The 12,403-nt window shown below is 39.3% G+C and overlaps 1 protein-coding gene across 1 annotated transcript in view; it reads left to right on the plus strand.

The window, feature by feature from the left end:
* LOC126419895 (flotillin-2) overlaps positions 1 to 12,403 on the plus strand; it is a 418,685-nt gene that overhangs the window by 170,137 nt on the left and 236,145 nt on the right. The gene's annotated exons all lie outside the window — the stretch shown is intronic.

The following is a 12,403-nucleotide window of genomic DNA, read 5'->3' on the forward strand; positions in this document are numbered from 1 at the left end:
AACTACTCACTTTATTTTTTGTCACTTAGAAGACACTATTATTTCACAAGTTCTGCTGCACTTCAACAGCATTATGTTTTCTTGCTATGAAAATGTAAGCAATGAATTGGGGGCCAGCACATCAATTGGAACTATCCTCTGTTTCCCTCGAGTCACTGCTTCACACTCCATGCTTGTGATGTTGGTCATTATCTCACTGAAAAATGGCACTGCGTCGGGAAACATGATCTCCATGAAGGGGTGTACATGGTCTACAACCAGTGTACGATACTCCTTGGCTGTTACGATACCTTGCACGACCTTCACTGGACCCATGGATGCCTACATGAATGTTCTCCAGAGCGTAATGGAACTGCTGCCAGCTTGTCTCCATCCCGCAGTACAGGTGTCAAGGAGCTGTTCCCCTGCAAGAAAACAGATTCATGCCCTCCCATCGGCATGATGAAGAAAGTATTGGGACTCATCAGGCCGTGCAATTCTCTGCCAATGCGACAATGTCCAGTGCCGGTGGTCATGTGCCCATTTCAGTTGTTGCAGTTATTAAAGTAATTGAAGTATCTAATTTTGCATACGAAGTCTTCGTGTATGCCGTAAATCTCTTTCTGGAAATTTATTTACAATGAGAAATTTTTATGTGGCTTTGCTTTTCACGCCTTGTGTGGAAATATTAGTAATTACAATATACTGTAATTACTGTTATTTTTGCACAAGGCGTGAACATCTACTGCCCCCATGAACCATGGAGCTTGTCGTTGGTGGGGAGGCTTGCATGCCTCAACGATACAGGTAGCCGGACCGTAGGTGCAACCACAGCGGAGGGGTATCTGTTGAGAGGCCAGACAAACGTGTGGTTCCTGAAGAGGGGCAGCAGCCTTTTCAGTAGTTGCAGGGGCAACAGTCTGGATGATTGACTGATCTGGCCTTGTAACACTAACCAAAACGGCCTTGCTGTTGTTGTACTGTGAATGGCTGAAAGCAAGGGGAAACTACAGCCGTAATTTTTCCCGAGGGCATGCAGCTTTACTGTATGATTAAATGATGATGGCATCCTCTTGGGTAAAATATTCCGGAGGTAAAATAGTCCCCCATTCGGATCTCCGGGTGGGACTACTCAAGAGGACGTCGTTATCAGGAGAAAGAAAACTGGTGTTCTACGGATTGGAGCGTGGGATGTCAGATCCCTTAATCGGGCAGGTAGGTTAGAAAATCTAAAAAGGGAAATGGATAGGTTAAAGTTAGATATAGTGGGAATTAGTGGAGTTCGGTGGCAGGAGGAACAAGACTTTTGGTCAGGTGAATGCAGGGTTATAAATACAAAATCAAATTTGGGTAATGCAGGAGTAGGTTTAATAATGAATAAAAAAATAGGAGTACGGGTAAGCTACTACAAACAGTATAGTGAATGCATTATTGTGGCCAAAATAGACACGAAGCCCACGCCTACTACAGTAGTACAAGTTTATATGCCAACTAGCTCTGCAGATGATGAAGAAATTGATGAAATGTATGATGGGATAAAAGAAATTATTCAGGTAGTGAAGGGAGACGAAAATTTAATAGTCATGGGTGACTGGAATTCGAGAGTAGGAAAAGGGAAAGAAGGAAACATAGTAGGTGAATATGGATTGGGGGTGAGAAATGAAAGAGGAAGCCGCCTGTTAGAATTTTGCACAGAGTATAACTTAATCATAGCTAACACTTGGTTCAAGAATCATGAAAGAAGGTTGTATACATGGAAGAACCCTGGAGATACTAAAAGGTATCAGATAGATTATATAATGGTAAGACCGAGATTTAGGAACCAGGTTTTAAATTGTTAGACATTTCCAGGGGCAGATGTGGACTCTGACCACAATCTATTGATTATGAACTGTAGATTAAAACTGAAGAAACTACAAAAAGGTGGGAATTTAAGGAGAGAACCAGAGGTTGTACAGAGTTTCAGGGAGAGCATAAGGGAACAATTGACAGGAATGGGGGAAAGAAATACAGTAGAAGAAGAATGGGTAGCTTTGAGGGATGAAGTAGTGAAGGCAGCAGAGGATCAAGTAGGTAAAAAGACGAGGGCTAGTAGAAATCCTTGGATAACAGAAGAAATATTGAATTTAATTGATGAAAGGAGAAAATATAAAAATGCAGTAAGTGAAACAGGCAAAAAGGAATACAAACGTCTCAAAAATGAGATCGACAGGAAGTGCAAAATGGCTAAGCAGGGATGGCTAGAGGACAAATGTAAGGATGGAGAGGCCTATCTCACTAGGGGTAAGATAGATACCGCCTACAGGAAAATTAAAGAGACCTTTGGAGAAAGGAGAACCATTTGCATGAATATCAAGAGCTTTGATGGAAACCCAGTTCTAAGCAAAGAAGGGAAAGCAGAAGGGTGGAAGGAGTATATAGAGGGTCTATACAAGGGCGATGTACTTCAGGACAATATTATGGAAATGGAAGAGGATGTAGATGAAGATGAAATGGGAGATATGATACTGCGTGAAGAGTTTGACAGAGCACTGAAAGACCTGAGTCGAAACAAGGCCCCCGGAGTAGACAACGTTCCATTAGAACTACTGACAGCCTTGGGAGAGCCAGTCCTGACAAAACTCTACCATCTGGTGAGCAAGATGTATGAGACAGGCGAAATACCCTCAGACTTCAAGAAGAATATAATAATCCCAGTCCCAAAGAAAGCAGGTGTTGACAGATGTGAAAATTACCAAACTATCAGTTTAATAAGTCGCAGCTGCAAAATACTAACGTGAATTCTTTACAGACGAATGGAAAAACTGATAGAAGCCAACCTTGGGGAAGATCAGTTTGGATTCCGTAGAAATGTTGGAACATGTGACGCAATACTGACCCTACGACTTATCTTAGAAAATAGATTAAGAAAAGGCAAACCTACATTTCTAACATTTGTAGACGTAGAGAAAGCTTTCGACAATGTTGATTGGAATACTCTCTTTCAAATTCCGAAGGTGGCAGGGGTAAAATACAGGCAGCGAAAGGCTGTTTACAATTTGTACAGAAAGCAGATGGCAGTTATAAGAGTCAAGGGGTATGAAAGGGAAGCAGTGGTTGGGAAGGGAGTAAGACAGGGTTGTAGCCTATCCTCCCTGATGTTATTCAGTTTGTATATTGAGCAAGCAATAAAGGAAACAAAAGAAAAGTTCGGATTAGGTATTAAAATCCATGGAGACGAAATAAAAACTTTGAGGTTCACCGATGACATTGTAATTCTGTCAGAGACAGCAAAGGACTTGGAAGAGCAGTTGAACGGAATGGACAGTGTCTTGAAAGGAGGATATAAGATGAACATCAACAAAAGCAAAACGTGGATAATGGAATGTAGTCGAATTAAGTCGGGTGACACTGAGGGAATTAGATCAGGAAATGAGACACTTAAAGTAGTAAAGGAGTTTTGCTATTTGGGGAGCAAAATAACTGATGATGGTCAAAGTAGAGAGGATATAAAATGTAGACTGGCAATGGCAAGGAAAGCGTTTCTGAAGAAGAAAAATTTGTTAACATCGAGTATAGATTTAAATGCCAGGAAGTCGTTTCTTAAAGTATTTGTATGGAGTGTAGCCATGTATGGAAGTGAAACATGGACGATAAATAGTTTAGACAAGAAGAGAAAAGAAGCTTTTGAAATGTGGTGCTACAGAAGAATGCTGAAGATTAGGTGGGTAGATCACATAACTAATGAGGAGGTATTGAATAGAATTGGGGAGAAGAGGAGCTTGTGGCACAACTTGACGAGAAGAAGGGATCGGTTGGTAGGATATGTTCTGAGGCATCAAGGGATCACCAATTTAGTATTGGAGGGCAGCGTGGAGGGTAAAAATTGTAGAGGGAGACCAAGAGATGAATAAACTAAGCAGATTCAGAAGGATGTAGGCTGCAGTAGGTACTGGGAGATGAAGAAGCTTGCACAGGATAGAGTAGCATGGAGAGCTGCATCAAACCAGTCTCAGGACTGAAGACCACAACAACAGTTGCTGATGTTGTGGTGTTAACAGTGACACATGAGTGGGTCATTGGCTACAGAGGCTCATCGTTAGGAGGGTTTGTTGCACTGTGTGTTTTCACACACTCGTACTCTGCACAGCATTAAAGTCAGATGTTAGTTCTGCCACAGTTCGCTGCCTGTCCTGTGCCAGAATGCAACGCTGATGTCACCTGCATGGGCATATGTCGAAGGTAGATTGGTGGTCATAATGTTCTGACTGATCAGTTTATAACCTGAAGAAGAAGAAAAAGAAAAGTTCACACAGTAAATATCCCATTGATGTTACAGATAAACGCGTTACTATCCAGCAGTTTCTGTGGTCTTATAGATAATGCAGTAGAACAGCAATGTTGTGAAAATTTCACAACATAAAATTCTGAGAAAAAACTCCATGCTGCCTATGGGTTTTGATTTGAAAAGTGCCAGAATAAAAAGGTTGACATGTATGAATGAGACAACATATTTTCAAAACTAGAATGTATGCCGTTACTACCTCCCATCTCTGTTTCTAAGGCATAAATATGACAGTGCTTCAGTTTGCATTGCCACATAATACATGCAAATTTTGAAATAACAAGTACATCTACATTGTTTTGTTGATCTTTAGTTTGTAACTGATCAGACCTTTAAATTTTTAAATATTTGGATGCACTCACATATTTTGTGAATATGAGTGTCATAAGGAGTACTACTATCTTTGACATTAAGACATAGCGATATTGTACTTCTTATCAATAGCTTGTGCTATTTTCAAAGTTGAGCTCAGCTTTTCTGTGGAGGGAACATTGTCTTGCAGTATAATGTAAACATTCCCCCAGCGCTGCTCATCACATCATCGTTGCATGTGTGGAGAATCACCGTTGGGCTTCAGCCCGGAGCAGTTGCATGTATAAATACTGTGAATAATTTGCTCGCAAGTATAATTAAAAGTGTTACGTTGGTTCGCAGTGAAAAATTGTTTGAGTGATTTGGTTATTTCGCCAAAAAGCGTATGGTATTAATTACGAGATTGATGATTGAAATAACATTGATTTACATAATTAATAACTTTGTCAATGGAACATATTACGATTTAAATAGATATGAAAAGGCTTCCATGATCAGTGATTACTTGTGTAATTAATGTGGAAATGCAATATGGTAATGGTTACTTCAGTATTAATATGCAATGAACTTAACTGCTAACACAAGACTGGATGAGTTCAGGCATTGTTAGGAAACTGTTACATGCTAAAACGAAAAGGAAACAAAGTAATTGGGCTTATACTGTTATTATTTCATACTTACGTATTTCATTTTTCCACTTGAACAACTGTGATATTTGTAAAGTGTAACAGACACGTTCATATTAAGCACATAGTCAGATTTATTCCATAAGGAAGTGTGTTCTCTTCATAAAGCTCCCATATTCAAGTCTGATAGCTACAAAGTTAATTAAAGTAGTGGAAGATGGAGCTTTACATCTGATGCTGTGTTCGGGACAGTAATTCTACAGTGTTGCATGGAAACGTTGAAGCTTGCCCTATGAAATGCCTCTTCCTAATTAATTAACCTGCATTAATCTATCACAACATATTGCTCTTTCTGGAAATTGGCATGTCAGATAATTAAGCAAAACAATGCCCCCCCCCCCCCCCTCCCAGTGGCCTTTCAGACTATTTCCATACAATATTTTCCCTCTCCTTTAAAAATGGAATTTACCATGTGCCTTGTGAAAAAATGGGATGTATAAATTTTCTAAACTATTTATTGATGTTTGCACGATCATGTGTTAGATTTCATAATTTTCATTAGTTCACAGGTAGTTTAATAAATAAGATAAGCTTAGAAATGAAAACATTTGCTTAGGTAGGCAGATGGAGTCACTTGGGTAGTGTAATAGAAATGAAGGATAAAATGATTTTCATAGTGCTGTGGTACTCACTATGCCTCTTACCAGTATGCCGGAAGAGAAGAAGCTGTGTGACAATTAATGTGAAGAAGATGATATACAGTTGCTGAAGTGAAAATGTTCTACATTCTAATAAGCGTAGCATGTAAAATTTCAACGAAATTTCCAAACTCTGCTTGCACTTTGCAGTGTTCCATGCCCTGATGTACACTCTTAGGTAACCTGAAACAAGTTGGCACTTGTAGACAGAAAACATCCTGTGGATGTTGTTGTGTGCTTTCTATTTTATATTGATGCTTATGTTGCAGCCTCATACTCTGCATGTTGCCTACTGAAGGAAACTTACCTACCACCATGGAATGATACTTGTTTCATGATTTTGACACCTTTGTTATAAGACCATTAGACGTATGGTAGTTGTTATTGCATGTTCTCCAACTAGACAAAAATCATTGGTGATGTCTTTCTATTCCTAGAATCTGACAGGAAGTTACAAAATGGTGCAAACTCTGCTGCGGAATGAAAATTAATTCTAGAACTGTAAGTGTAAAATTCTGATGTCCTAGTAGAAGTTATCCATGGATGAATAAAATGAGATATGCTACTACTACTACTACTACTACTAGTTATAACCTGTCATAGTTGACACTTCGTGCATTCATGTGAGAAGAAGATCGTCTGTTACTGTTGAAATGTCACAAACATGTCAGTTAAATCTGACCAAGCTGCATGTCTTTTCCCATATTATCATTATCATCTCTCTACTCACTCGTAAACATTGCCCTAAACTATTTTAATTGGAAAAATATTCACATTTGCAAGTTTTCCTTCTTTCTTTCTTTCTTTCTTCCTTGCCATTTGCCTCTTCTTCCTCCTCATTATTTTACTAAGTGTTTTTGTCATCATTTCCATCAGTTATTTAAGTGGATGTTGGAACAAGTCAAGATATAAGTTACTCTGGAGATGATAAAAGGTTTTGGATCTAACATTAACAATGGAAGGATTAAAAGTAACAACTCATTGTATTACTGAGTGTTGAGCAATCAATAGGCACACAAATAAGATTGAAAAACACCCACAACGAGATGTTCTTTGGCTCTACACAAAAGTGCTAGAAATACAAAATATGTGTAACTACGAGCATAGTGTACAAGAAGTGTAGAATCTGTATACAGTACCGAGGTGGTAATATGGCTTTAGGACCATACAACATAAGTTAAGCTGGCTACTGCGTACCTCAGTGTTTTCACACTTAATGAAACTTCCTCTCAAAGAACTATGGACTCTCATGAGGTAGACTGCCTGTACACCTCAACAATACAGATAAATGAACCATAGGTGCAACCATTTCAGGAGGATATCTGTGGAGAGGCCAGATTAACATATGGTTGATAAAGGTGGCAGTAGTCTTTTCACTAGTTGAATGAGCAACAGTCCAGGTTGTTGACTGATCTGGCTTTGTGACATTGGCCAACATCACTTTGCTATACTGGTACTTTGGCATGGCTGAAAGCCATTTATTTCCCTTGAATACGCATCTGTACTATATGGTTTAATACTGTTGACATTCTTGTGGATGAAATATTCTTTAGGTAAAGTAGTCCCCGTTTAGGAACATATGAGAATGTTATCAGAGAAAACGAATCTGTCATTCTGCGTATTGGAATGTGGGATCCCTTAATCATATAAATATTTAGAGAACTCGATAAGAGAAATGAATAGTATGAAGTTAAGTATATGATAGTGGGGATTAATGAAATGTGGTAAAAGGGGGGGAAAATGTGGTCAGGTTAATGTCAGAGTAGTCTAATAATGAACAAGAAAATATTAAGGCAGGTGAACCACTATTATAGCATAGTGAACAGTCTTAGACACAAAGCCATTACTCACCAGGATAATAAAAGTATCTGTAGTACTAACAGCTAACTCGGTTCACAGTACACATTCCCAATAGTGGGATGGCTGTGAGTTTGCTTCCAGGGGCAACAAAAATTTGATTTGTAATACGTAATTATTGACCAAATTTTAAAATGTAAAATGCTGTCATCATACATTTTTGCTGTTCATACAGTAAAACTTTAGCATCAGGAGTGATATTTCAGCTTATTACTTCTTTACTACTAAGTGTACTCACAACACAATTTGCAGACAGTATCCATTTATACCACAGAATGTACCTGCAAAATAATGTCAGTGTAAAAAACATAGTTGGGAGAGATGGCGCCATAAACATTGGGCTGTGTGAAAAAGTAACTTTTATTTAAAATGGAGTACTAATTACACAAACTGTATTCATTCAGTAGTAGTAGCATTTATTTTTATCTGTGGTCTCTTTTAGAAGGATATTTGACATGTCTTGGTATTACAATTTAAGAACAGAAAAAAAAAAATTACAGGTTTAGAATGACAAGGACGGGAAAGGTAGTTGACCATGACCTTATAGTAGGAGGAATCGTCCCAACATTTGCCTGAAATTATTTAATGGTTTGTGAATCATGGCCTTGGTATGAATTTTCATTCATCACTTCAGTGATGAACCATGGACGTTGCCGTTGGTGGGGAGGCTTGCGTGCCTCAGCGATACAGATAGCCGTACCGTAGGTGCGACCACAACGGAGGGGTATCTGTTGAGAGGCCAGACAAACGTGTGGTTCCTGAAGAGGGGCAGCAGCCTTTTCAATAGTTTCAAGGGCAACAGTCTGGATGATTGACTGATCTGGCCTTGTAACAATAACCAAAACGGCCTTGCTGTGCTGGTATTGCGAACGGCTGAAAGCAAGGGGAAACTACAGCCGTAATTTTTCCCGAGGGCATGCAGCTTTACTGTATGATTACATGATGATGGCGTCCTCTTGGGTAAAATATTCCGGAGGTAAAATAGTCCCCCATTCGGATCTCCGGGTGGGGACTACTCAAGAGGATGTCGTTATCAGGAGAAAGAAAACTGGCATTCTACGGATCGGAGCGTGGAATGTCAGATCCCTTAATCGGGCAGGTAGGTTAGAAAATTTAAAAAGGGAAATGGATAGGTTGAAGTTAGATATAGTGGGAATTAGTGAAGTTCGGTGGCAGGAGGAACAAGACTTCTGGTCAGGTGACTACAGGGTTATAAACACAAAATCAAATAGGGGTAATGCAGGAGTAGGTTTAATAATGAATAGGAAAATAGGAATGCGGGTAAGCTACTACAAACAGCATAGTGAACGCATTATTGTGGCCAAGATAGATACGAAGCCCACACCTACTACAGTAGTACAAGTTTATATGCCAACTAGCTCTGCAGATAACGAAGAAATTGAAGAAATGTATGATGAAATAAAAGAAATTATTCAGGTAGTGAAGGGAGACGAAAATTTAATAGTCATGGGTGACTGGAATTCGAGTGTAGGAAAAGGGAGAGAAGGAAACATAGTAGGTGAATATGGATTGGGGGACAGAAATGAAAGAGGAAGCCGCCTGGTAGAATTTTGCACAGAGCACAACATAATCATAACTAACACTTGGTTTAAGAATCATGAAAGAAGGTTGTATACATGGAAGAACCCTGGAGATACTAAAAGGTATCAGATAGATTATATAATGGTAAGACAGAGATTTAGGAACCAGGTTTCAAATTGTAAGACATTTCCAGGGGCAGATGTGGACTCTGACCACAATCTATTGGTTATGACCTGTAGATTAAAACTGAAGAAACTGCAAAAAGGTGGGAATTTAAGGAGATGGGACCTGGATAAACTAAAAGAACCAGAGGTTGTACAGAGATTCAGGGAGAGCATAAGGGAGCAATTGACAGGAATGGGGGAAATAAATACAGTAGAAGAAGAATGGGTAGCTTTGAGGGATGAAGTAGTGAAGGCAGCAGAGGATCAAGTAGGTAAAAAGACGAGGGCTAGTAGAAATCCTTGGATAACAGAAGAAATATTGAATTTAATTGATGAAAGGAGAAAATATAAAAATGCAGTAAGTGAAACAGGCAAAAAGGAATACAAACGTCTCAAAAATGAGATCGACAGGAAGTGCAAAATGGCTAAGCAGGGATGGCTAGAGGACAAATGTAAGGATGGAGAGGCCTATCTCACTAGGGGTAAGATAGATACCGCCTACAGGAAAATTAAAGAGACCTTTGGAGAAAGGAGAACCATTTGCATGAATATCAAGAGCTTTGATGGAAACCCAGTTCTAAGCAAAGAAGGGAAAGCAGAAGGGTGGAAGGAGTATATAGAGGGTCTATACAAGGGCGATGTACTTCAGGACAATATTATGGAAATGGAAGAGGATGTAGATGAAGATGAAATGGGAGATATGATACTGCGTGAAGAGTTTGACAGAGCACTGAAAGACCTGAGTCGAAACAAGGCCCCCGGAGTAGACAACGTTCCATTAGAACTACTGACAGCCTTGGGAGAGCCAGTCCTGACAAAACTCTACCATCTGGTGAGCAAGATGTATGAGACAGGCGAAATACCCTCAGACTTCAAGAAGAATATAATAATCCCAGTCCCAAAGAAAGCAGGTGTTGACAGATGTGAAAATTACCAAACTATCAGTTTAATAAGTCGCAGCTGCAAAATACTAACGTGAATTCTTTACAGACGAATGGAAAAACTGATAGAAGCCAACCTCGGGGAAGATCAGTTTGGATTCCGTAGAAATGTTGGAACATGTGACGCAATACTGACCCTACGACTTATCTTAGAAAATAGATTAAGAAAAGGCAAACCTACATTTCTAACATTTGTAGACGTAGAGAAAGCTTTCGACAATGTTGATTGGAATACTCTCTTTCAAATTCCGAAGGTGGCAGGGGTAAAATACAGGCAGTGAAAGGCTATTTACAATTTGTACAGAAACCAGATGGCAGTTATAAGAGTCGAGGGACATGAAAGGGAAGCAGTGGTTGGGAAGGGAGTAAGACAGGGTTGTAGCCTCTCCCCGATGTTGTTCAATCTGTATATTGAGCAAGCAGTAAAGGAAACAAAAGAAAAATTTGGAGTAGGAATTAAAATTCATGGAGAAGAAATAAAAACTTTGAGGTTCGCCGATGACATTGTAATTCTGTCAGAGACAGCAAAGGACTTGGAAGAGCAGTTGAATGGAATGGACAGTGTCTTGAAAGGAGGATATAAGATGAACATCAACAAAAGCAAAACAAGGATAATGGAATGTAGTCTAATTAAGTCGGGTGATGCTGAGGGAATTAGATTAGGAAATGAGGCACTTAAAGTAGTAAAGGAGTTTTGCTATTTGGGGAGCAAAATAACTGATGATGGTCGAAGTAGAGAGGATATAAAATGTAGGCTGGCAATGGCAAGGAAAGCTTTTCTGAAGAAGAGAAATTTGTTAACATCCAGTATTGATTTAAGTGTCAGGAAGTCATTTCTGAAAGTATTCATATGGAGTGTAGCCATGTATGGAAGTGAAACATGGACGATAAATAGTTTGGACAAGAAGAGAATAGAAGCTTTCGAAATGTGGTGCTACAGAAGAATGCTGAAGATTAGATGGGTAGATCACATAACTAATGAGGAAGTATTGAATAGGATTGGGGAGAAGAGAAGTTTGTGGCACAACTTGACCAGAAGAAGGGATCGGTTGGTAGGACATGTTCTGAGGCATCAAGGGATCACCAATTTAGTATTGGAGGGGAGCGTGGAGGGTAAAAATCGTAGAGGGAGACCAAGAGATGAATACACAAAGCAGATTCAGAAGGATGTAGGTTGCAGTAGGTACTGGGAGATGAAAAAGCTTGCACAGGATAGAGTAGCATGGAGAGCTGCATCAAACCAGTCTCAGGACTGAAGACCACAACAACAACAACACTTCAGTTGGCATGAAGAAAACTACGGAAATCCTAAATGAGGACATCTGGATGAAAATTTTGAACATTGGAGTTTCCACTCTCCAGAATACAGATTCACTATGTTTAAAACAGTTCTACTCACTTTAGCCCAATGTAGAACACTGCTTTAAGGATAATTATTTAACAATGATAATAGGCTAATGCTGCACTGTTCATTTCTCATTCCCAGTCTCTACACACACTATACACACATTGTTTCGTAACACTTCGTGCACTGTCAGCTGATGTTGGCGTCATATTGTGCACTTCAACTTCCCATTTGCTGACCTGAAAACTGAGTCAGCATCCGTCTATGACAAGTGAGATTTGAACTCAGAAAGAGGATAAGTTGTCAGTATTATTTATTGTATAGCATTTGGAGAAAAGCAAAAAGTATAGTGTGAACATGTTATGTATAATGTTAGCTGTTTTACTGTCTTTATTATTATTATTTGTGTTACATGTTTTACCATGTTATCTAACAAGGATAAACCCCATCACACACACACCCCCACCCCCCAAATTTAGTGGTAAGATGGCCCAGTGGTTAGCCTGTCAAAAATTGAATACAGATGAGGCATAAAAACAGGAAGAGGGTGTGCTGAACTGTGAAGAAAGAAGCAAAATAGAAACAGTGAATGGTCCAAGTTCAGGATATGTAACA

This window comes from Schistocerca serialis, chromosome 9, assembly GCF_023864345.2.
Source record: "Schistocerca serialis cubense isolate TAMUIC-IGC-003099 chromosome 9, iqSchSeri2.2, whole genome shotgun sequence".
Classification (NCBI taxonomy): Eukaryota; Metazoa; Arthropoda; class Insecta; order Orthoptera; family Acrididae; genus Schistocerca; species Schistocerca serialis.